This window comes from Manihot esculenta, chromosome 8, assembly GCF_001659605.2.
Source record: "Manihot esculenta cultivar AM560-2 chromosome 8, M.esculenta_v8, whole genome shotgun sequence".
Taxonomy (NCBI): Eukaryota; Viridiplantae; Streptophyta; class Magnoliopsida; order Malpighiales; family Euphorbiaceae; genus Manihot; species Manihot esculenta.
The window spans coordinates 2,052,905-2,063,407 of NC_035168.2; positions in this window are offsets into that span (position 1 = coordinate 2,052,905).

Below are 10,503 nucleotides of genomic sequence, written 5' to 3' on the forward strand. Positions count from 1 at the left end.
CTTGGTCGGGCAGTGCTGGTGGTCATTGTCCAGGTCCAGTCACCTTCTTTTCTGGGATTTTATTTCCTTTTAAGCTCGGTTTGGCGTAGCTCAGCTCGGGATTCAGGCTCTTTGGCTGTAATACCCGGCTAGACTCCGGTATCAGAATTCCTACCGTCCGGTGGAATCTCGGATGTCGAAAGCCTCTAGTAGGGTAGAAACATGTTTTCATAAAATGTTTTAATGTGTTTTAGGGTTTTAAACATGAAAGGAAATGAGTTTTTGCATGAAAACAACCTTGGAGGAAAACCCAGGTTCGGCCGCCGAACATGCATGCATTTCGGGTGTGCCTTAGGCCCCCGAAGGCATAAGTGAGGGAAGTCCAGGTTCGGCCGCCGAACCTTAAGTTCGGCCGCCGAACATGGCATGCATGCGGAGGCACGTTCGGCCCCCGAACGTGGCCTGGCCAGCCACTATAAAAGGGTCCCTTAGCCGAAAACGGGCGAGCTTTTTCCCCATTTTCGGCCAAGGTGAGCTCTCCGCCGCCCCTCACCGATCTTGAGTCCTTTCCTTCAAATCTTTCACGATTTTCATGAGTTTTTACTTTGTTTTGAAGATTTTCAAGCTTTGAGCAAGTTTGGAGCTTTGAGGTTCAAGGAAACTCAACCTCTCCCATCTCCGAGTTTAGGTCGTCTCTCTCTCGATCTCCACGAGGTAAGAGCCGATCTTAAGCTCATTGCATATTTTAAGTAAGTTTTAAGTAGATCTATGGAGTAGAATGCATGTTTAGCTCATGGTTAGGTTTATGGATTTTATATGTGTTTATGAACAATGTGAGTTGCTTGTTGTGTTGTAGTTGGGGTTTTTGATGGTTTGATGCCCCTAGGAACTTGTATGCTTGTTTGTGTATGATTGGCAATGTTGTAGAATAGGTTTATGCATGATTGGTTTAGTTTTGGAGGCAAATGTGCATAGAAGAGCTGAGTTTCTGCCACTAAGGGAGAAACCAGGTTCGGCAGCCGAAGGCACTTTCGGCCGCCGAACATGCTTGTGGAGGCAGCCTTCGGCTGCCGAAGCTTGCCCCCGAAAGGAGACTTTCGTCTCTGTCTGGGAGTTTCGGCCACCGAAAGTGCCGCCGAACATGCATGAGTTTTGCCTCTGTCTGGGAGTTTCGGCTGCCGAAGGTGCCGCCGAACCTGCCGGACTTTCGGCTCTGGAGGGACTTTCGGCCGCCGAACCTGCCGCCGAAAGTGCCCTGTCCAGCCCTCTTTTGCATGTTTTTCTATAATTGTTTCATGATGTTTTAGGGGGTTTTTGGGGAGTAGTTTAGAGTTATGTTCATGTATGTTTGGTCCCTCATTTGAGTCCACCTGTGTAGGTTCGAACCCGAGGAACCGAGGACCCCAGCAGTGAGTCAGCTGCTCCAGTGTCTGGTCGGAGCTATCCAGAGGTGAGTGGAATAAACCTTTATGTTTTTAAGTAAATCAATTATACAGTTTTGAGCATGTTCATGCATCATGAATGCCATGTGATGTTTAGGTTGCTTGCATTAGAATCCACAAATATGTTGCATTGCACATTTTAATGTTGATGTGGATGAATGTTGGATGATCCATAGCCCTCGACCCATGATGTGACGATGTGATATGTACGGTACGGAATGTAAGACCAGTGGGACCCATTCTACGTTCGCTGGCACTATGTAAGAGAAAGACCAGGACCCATTCTACGTTCTAGCACAGTTGGACCATGTTATGTTATGCTATGTAAGAGAAAGACCAGGACCCATTCTACGTTCTGGCACAGTTGGACTATGTAGAGGGCTATTGGTGACAAGTTCATCCTTGATGTGATTAGCTGTGATGTGATGCCTTCCATGTTATCATATGTTTTAAATGTTTTATTATTCTGCTCATTGGGCTCTAGTAGCTCACCCCTCTCCCAAATTCCCCAGGATTGCAGGTACAGGGTAGACCAGGAGGTTCGCAAGAGTAATGAAGTCATGTGTATGTAATAGATAGTGTGGACATGATAAATGTATTAATGTTATGTAAAAGTACAGTTTCAGTCATGTAATGATATTGATGATTAGAGATTGTGCTTGACTTTATGTATGAGGTATCCCTTTTAACACATGATCTTAGATGTTTTATGATGTTTATGCAAACCAACTCAACGTTTGATGTATCGCCCATTGGGGCATTGATGAGATCCCACAGAGGGGTCAAGTTATGATTATGTTCAGTGCATGCACAGGTTGAGTTTGGTGTAAGATAGAATGTATGAAAGAAAAGTATTAATTTTTATGTATGTTGTTGATCATGTATGGGATTAAACAGGTTTACAGGTTGCATGTCAGGCTTGCTACGGGTCCCGGCGGCCTTAAGCTGACCTGGATCCTAGCGCCGGTAACGGTCCGATTTTCGGGTCGTTACATTGGCCTTACTGTCACTTTGAGGCTCTTTAGCCTTACATGGGATTCAGGCTCGTTGGCCTTACTGTCACTTTCAGGCTCTTTAGCCTTGTATGGGATTCATGCTCGCTGGCCTTACTGTCGTTTCTAGGCTCTTTGGCCTTGCATGAGATTCAGGCTCGTTGGCCTTACTATCTCAACTAGGTTTTATGGTGCTGGGGGTCATTTTTCCGAGGCCAGTCACCCACCTCACTGAGGGCTTCGTTTTGGATTCAAGTTCTTTGGCCTTACTGTCGCTTCATCCTCTCAGCTCGATTTTGTGGTGCTAGGAGGTCATTTTCTGATGCCAGCTACCTACCTCACTAAGGGCTTCTTTTGGGATTCAGACTCTTTGGCCTTACTGTCGCTTTTAGGCTCTTTAGCCTTGTACAGGATTCATACTCGTTGGCCTTACTGTTGCTTCCAGGCTCTTTCGCCTTGCATAAGATTCAGACTCATTGGCTTTACTGTCGTTTCATCCTCTCAACTCGGTTTTGTGGTGCTGGGGATCATTTTTCCGAGCCCAGTCACCCACCTCACTCAGGGCTTCGTTTGGGATTCAGACTCTTTGGCCTTACTATCGCTTCATCCTTTCAGCTCGATTTTTTGGTGCTAGGGGGTTATTTTCTGAGACCAGCTACCTACCTCACTAAGGGCTTCTTTTGGAATTCAGGCTCTTTAACCCTACTGTCGCTTCATCTTCTCAGCTCGGTTTTGTGGTGCTGGGAGTCATTTTTTAAGGCTAGTCACCCACCTCACTGAGGGCTTCTATCCCTTTCAGTTTGGTTTTGTGGTGCTGGCGGTCTTTTTCCGAGGCTAGTCACCCACCTCACTGAGGGCTTCAAGTGTATGTCCTTCTTTTTATAGATATAATGGAGAGACATAGTGATAAAATAGTATTTCTTATTTTATTCATGTTTTTCATAGTACAAATGTTCTCAGAGTACAGGGTATTATACAACTTGTTTTTTTAAGGAAAGTACCTCTTCAGATGTTGGATATTCTAAGCATGGAGTTTTGAGTTCTCTTATAGACCTTCAATCCGGTGTACTCCAGGCTTGACAACTTTAGTTATTCTGAAGGGGCCTTCCCAGGTCGGAGCTAGTTTCCCCACTGCTGCTCTTTTTCTCGGGGCTTCTAGTGTTCTCAAGGCTAAGTCCCCAACCTTCAGGCTTCTCTCCCTAACCCTTTGATTGTAATAGCGAGCTGCTTTTTGTTGATAAGCGGTCGTGCGAACTTGGGCCTCTTCTCTAATTTCCTCTAGGGCATCCAAATTACTTCTCAGCTTGTCACCATTGGTGTTTTCATTGTTGGACTGGACAAGGTGAGAAGGGATTTGCAGCTCGATGGGGACTACTACTTTGGTGCCAAATGCTAATGCAAACAGTGTTTCCTTCGTTGCCATTCGAGGGGTAGTCCTAAATGCCCACAGGATGTTATTGAGTTTGGCCGCCCAATTCTTCTTTGCCTCATCCAATTACTTTTTTAACCCTTGAAGGATAGTTCAGTTCGTGACCTCTGTCTGGCCATTGGTTTAAGGGTGGGCCACCGAGGAGAACTTGTGCCAGATGCCCATGTTTCTTGTAAAGTCTTTGAAGGTTTTGCAGTCAAACTGCTTGCCATTGTCTGATATAAGCACCTTTGGTATCCCAAATCTGCAAATGATGTTGCCCCAGATGAAGTCTATCATTTTTCATGCCATGATGGTAGGGATGGCTTCGGCTTCAGGCCGCTTTGAGAAGTACTCCACAGCCACTATAACAAACTTCTTTTGTCCCGTGGTCTTAGGGAAAGGATCTAGGATATCTAGGCCCCACTATTAGAACGGCCATGGGCTGGATATGTTGGACTGAGGAGTGGCTGGAACATTGATGGCGTTGGCAAACCTTTGGTATATGTCGCACCTTCTAACGAATTCTTCTGCATCCTTCTTAACTGTGGGCCAATAGTAGCCTTGCTTGAAAATTTTGTTTCCCAATATTCCTGCTCCTTCGTGTGCCCTGTAGATTCTCTAATGTATCTCCCCCATCACCCTGGCTGCTTCTTCAGGGCTTACACATTGAAGCCATGGACTGGATTTCTCTCTTCGGTATAAGGTCCCCCTTACTGCTTGATAGTTGGCAGCTCGAGCTGCAATTTTGTTTGCTTCAGCTTTATCTTCAGGGAGCTTCCCTTTTTCTAAGTACTCTAGGTACGGGGTCATCTAGTTCTGCCCTTCTTCAATCTGCATTATTGCAATAGGTCGTTCAAAGGCGAGGATGCTGATATGCTGAATGTACACTTCGTCTGGAAGTTGTTCCAATTCTTCTTTAGATAAGCATGTCTGCTTCTTCGTTCTCTTCTTGAGGTATTCTCTGGTATTGCACCATGATTCCCTGCTCGCCGAGCTTAGCTTCTACAGCTTTTGCCTTTGCCAAATACTTCTGCATGGTGGGGTCCCTTGCCTGGTATGCCTTTATTATTTGGTTATTCATCAGCTAGGAGTCGCTGCTTATTTTGAGGTTAGTTGCCCCCACTTTCATTGCTATCAGCATCCCATTTATTAAGCCTTCATATTCTGCCATGTTATTGGAAGCTGCAAACTCCAGTCGCATGGTGTAACAGACCTTGAACCCTTCGAGGCCTTTCAGTAGTATTCCAGTACCACTGCCTTCAGTACTGGACGCCCCATCTACAAACAACTTTCAGTTGAACTCTCGTGAGGGCTGCCCATCATTTTTTCCTCCTGTCACTCTTGGTGACTCCCTACTAAGCTCCGACTGTTCTTCATTGAAGGAACACTCTGCTATGAAGTCAGCGAGGGCTTGAGCTTTGATGGCCGTCTGAGGTCGGTATTCAAGATAGTACGGGCCAATTTCAACAGACCAAGCGAGCATCCGACCTGACATTTCTGGTCTATGAAGAATTTTCTTCAATGGCTGATCTGTCATCACCACTCCCTGATGGCTTTCAAGGTAGACTTTGAACTTCCTCACTGCCAACAGCAAGGCGAATGCCAACTTCTCTATATTCAAGTATCTGATTTCGGCGTCTTTGAGCACCTTGCTGACATAGAAGACTGTCTTTTGCTCTCCTCCTTCTTCCTTTACCAACATAGCACTAATGGCTTGTTCTGAGGCCGCTAGGTATATCAGGAGTTCCTCCCCAGCCAGCGGACTACTGAGCACATATGGTGAGTTGAGGTATTGCTTGAGACCCCTGAAGGCTTGTTGGCAGTCTTCTGTCCACTCAAAATTTGAAACTTTCCTCAGCTTCTTGAAGAATGGCAGGTACCTTTATATGGAATTGACATAAACCGGTTGGGTGCTACTACTCTCCGTGTGAGCCTCTGCATATCCCTTATGCAGGTCGGTTCTGGCATCTTCAGTATGGCTTCTACGTTCTCCGGGTTCGGCTCAATACCCTTTCCACTGACCATGTACCCCAGGAATTTTCCTCCTCTGATGAAAAAAGCGCACTTCGCCGGATTCAGCCTCATTCTGTACTGCTCCAGTACTTCGAATACTTCCTTTAGATCTGCTAAGTGCTACTAGAAGGTCTGGCTTTTCACCACCATATTTTCCACATACACCTCCACATTCCTCCCTATCTGACCTTTAAAGATCTTATTCATCAGTCTCTGATATGTCGCCCTTGAGTTTTTCAGCCCGAAGGGCATGGCCCTATAATAATAAGTTCAGTCTTGAGTTATGAATGAGATCTTCTCCTCAACTGACCTGTCCATTGAAATTTGGTGATAATCAGACATTACATCAAGGGACGACATATAATCAAAATCGGCCGTAGAATCGACCATTTTATTAATGTTAGGGAGAGGGTAACAATCTTTGGGACAAGCTTGGTTTAAGTTGGTAAAGTCTATACACATTATGTACTTGCCATTGGCTTTTTTAACTAGTACAGGGTTTGCTAACCACTATGGGTACATGACTTCCCTAATGAACCTTGTCTCTTCTAATTTCTGCACTTCCTCTCTGTTAGCTTATTGCTTCTCCTTCCCAAACACCCTCTTCTTCTGTTTTATTGGTTTTGCTCCAGGGAGGACATTGAGCTTGTGAGTCATCACCTCAAAGTCAATTCTCGGCATGTCAGAGGACTTCCAGGTGAAGCTTGAGGCATGTCCTCGGATCAAGGCCATTGCCTCCGCTTTCTATTCTCCGCTCAGGCTCGTGTTGAGGCTGGAGACCTTGTCTGACTCTTCTTTTGATAATGGGAGGGTCTCCAGTTCTCCAACAGGCTCCGTCCTGACTTTCTTCTTTTCATCCCGGACCTCCATGACCTCCGGGTTTAGCCCCTCAGCTGCTGCGCTCGGTTATGCCACTGTGGCCAAATACACTACTCTTGCTTCTTCTTGCCATCCCCTGACTACTCCCACCCCTACCTCTGTTGGGAACTTCATGGTCAGGTATCTGATGCTGGTCACTACTTCAAAGTCGTACAGCACAGGCCTTCCCAGGATTGCGTTGTAGCTTAACGGGAGCCTCACCACCAGGAATACTGCGTAGTGAGTTCGAGACAGGGGTGGTTCTCCCAAAGTCAGGGCTACCTTCACTTTCCCCTCCACGGCTATCGAAGTTCCTCCAATCCCTTTCAATAAGGCTTGATCCCTTACCAGCTGCTCCTCTGGTATCCTTATTTGCTGGAAAACTTTGTAGGGCAGTAAGATCACCTTGCTCCCATCATCGACCAGGATCTTCCAGACCCTATAGTTGTGAATGACAGCCTTGATGACAAGGGCGTCATCATGAGGCATTTGAATGCCATGAGCATCCTCAGGGGGCATTTGAATGCCATGAGCGTCCTCAGGGGAGAAGGAGATGATTGCTGGGAAGTGTTCTACTACCTGCAGGACTTCGCTGCTGCTCCCCTCCCTACTCTGGCTTATTTTCCTCCCTCTCCTGCTCATCCGACCTCCAATCCCTCTGACAATCATGTTGATGATTTCACTGGAGCCGTCATTCACGGCCGTACCCCCTGTCTACGAGGCCTCTCTGTTATGGGGTTCTACTGGGGCCTCTCCCCATATTCTGTCTTCTTTCAGGTCTTTCCGACCTCCTTTCTTCTGGTGCCTTCCCTCTGTCTGCTGCCTCCCTAGCGAACCTGCTGGTTGTCAAGGCGTCATCTTGTCTTATATATTTCTCAGCTCTCTTCATCAATTCGGCTAAGGTAGTGGGTGTAACGACCCGGAAACCGGACCGCTACCCGCGTTAGGATCCAGATCGACTTAAGGTCGCTGGGACCCGTAGCAAGCCTACTATACATCCTGTGCATCTGATAAAATCCCATACATGATTATACATTTTCATAAAAACTTTAAACTTTTCATATACCAAGCTTGACCTGTGCATGCACTAAAACTGTATACATAAAACCCCTTACTGGAGCCCTCATCAAATGCTCCAGTTGGGTCAACATCTCATATGTCAAGTCTGGTTCAACATATATCATTAATAAAATATTTCATAAAGATCATGTACAACAGGGATTTACAACCAACATTAGGGCCAAGCACAATACTAATCCTCAATACAATACAATACATCATAATACATTTCCACTACTAGACTATTACATAGCATAAACTAGCCTCTAGCCGACCTCCAGAGCTATCTCTGACCCTGCAAACCTGAGGGTTAGGGGAAAGGGGTGAGCTACAAAATCCTAATTCGCAGAACCATAAAAACAGTTTATAAACATATGCCATCATGAAATGCATCACGATACAAACAATTCACATCAAGGATGGATTTGTCGCCAATAACCCTCTACTTATCCAATTGTGCCAGGGGCATAGAATGGGTCTCACTGGACTTTCTCTTAACATAACGTAACATAACATATCCAATGTGCCAGGGGTATAGAATGGGCCTCACTGGTCTTTCTCTCACATCATGCCAAGGGCGTAGAATGGGTCTCACTGGACTTTCATACTGTATCATAACATATCATATCGAGGGCTAGTGGGTCATCCAATATCCATCCACATCAACATCATATTATGCAATACATCATATTCGTGAATTCTAATGCAAACAACCTATTACATAACATGGTATTCGTGATGCATGAACATGCTCAAAAAGTTCGATTACTTTAAAACAAGAGATTAGTTTAGTTATACTCACCTCTGGCTGACGCTGGAACAACTAACTCACTGCTGATCACCTCGGTTCCTCAGGTCCGATCCTACACAGGTGGACTCAAATGAGGGACCAAACAAACTCTAACATGACTCTAAATATCTCCCCAAAAACCCCCTAAAACATCATAAAACATGCATGCAGAACAAGCAAAGGAAGGCTGGGCAGGAGACTTTCGACGGCAGGTTCGACGGTCGAAACTTTCTCCAAATCCGAAAGTCCAAACCTTCGGGGGCAGGTTCGGCGGCCGAGACTCCCTTTCAGAGCCGAAAGTCCAAACTTTCGGGGGCGAGCTTAGGCAGCCAAAACTGCCTCCTCTGGCAGGTTCGGCGGCCAAACCTTGCTTCAGCGGCCGAACCTGGATCCTCCTGGGTGGCAGAACCCGATTCTGCCATCCCACATTCAGCCATCCCAACTTCCCAACACACATCCATCTATTCTAAGACATGCATAAACACTTATTCAAGCATATGGGGGCATAAAACTAGTCTAAACCCCAACAAACATCAACATAGCATCACATTTATCATTAAACTAACATAACCCTAACATTTAACAACTAACCTAAACATGCATTAAACACCCTTAAAACCCCTCAAATCTTACTTAAAACATAAAAGAAGGTGAGGATCTACGCTTACCGCTTGAAGATCGAGAGGAGAGGTGATCCAAACTTGGAGATTGGGAGAAATCGAGCTCCGGGGGTCTCCAAGCTTCAAAACTTTGATCTTAGCTTAAAATCTTCAAAACAAGGTAAAAACTTATAAAAAAACTTGAAGGAAATGAAGGAAAACACAAAATCAACCAAAGGAGGGCGAAATCTCACTTATGTCCGAAAATAGAGAGAGAAAATTCGCCCATTTTCGGACAAGGGGTCTTTTATAGGTGGCTGGCCAGATCACCTTTGGGGGCCAAAAGAGCTTCTGCAAGCTCCCCATGTTCGGCGGCCGAACCTGGATTTTTTCCTCCATGACTTTTTCTTTCAAAACTTGATTTTCTTTCTTCATTAAAACCATAAAACATATGAAAACATTTTATGAAAACCTTATTTTACCCTTCTAGAAAGCTCCGACATCCGAGAAATTTAGGATTCCAATGGAGATTCCGCCGGAATGTAGAAATTCCGATGCCGGGTATTACAGTGGGTGGCTTTCTGCACAGCGACCCAAAGAACTGCTGTCCTTCTTGAGCAGAGCTTAGGTCGTTTGGGGTGTTATTGATATGGTTTTCGTTATGGTTTGCCATGTGGATCTCAGTGAGTATTACGAGAATGGATTGAACTCCGATGATGAAAAGATCTCATTCGTTCTCACACAAGGCGCCAATTGATGTTCTGAGATCCAAAAAATAGGGTTTAGAGTGGTTGTGTAAGTTTAGATGGAGAGGAAAACGTTCCTCCCCTTTATCCCTTTTTTCTTTTGTCCGCTACTGACATCTAACCGCCTCTCTGCTACAGTGCTATTTATCTCTGTCACTCAGATTCGTACGTACGGATGTGTCCGAACCCCTCTCCATGCCAGGCGGCCATTTAATTTCCTTCGGCGCGCATGCGGGCATGACTGCGAAGCGACCGGGCCTGCTCTCCTTCCTCTAATCACATTACCAGCTAGACTTCCTACGGAAGGGTCCGCGTGTGAGGTCTGTCTGACCTGATTCCTCGACTGGACTGAGACACGCAATTTGAGCTGGTTCACTTTAAGAAGGGTTTAGTAAGTTTTTGACTTGCTTTTCTCATTAGGGTCTGATCTTGATACAGGTATAAAAGAACTGACGGTTGTCATATTATTATATGTAATTAAATTTAAAACTATAATTTATTCAATTAAATATTAAGTATGATATTAAAAATGATAATTAAATTATAATTTGCTATAACTAATGAATTAAAAAATCTATGTACTAAATTTGCTCTCACAAAATATAAATAAATTA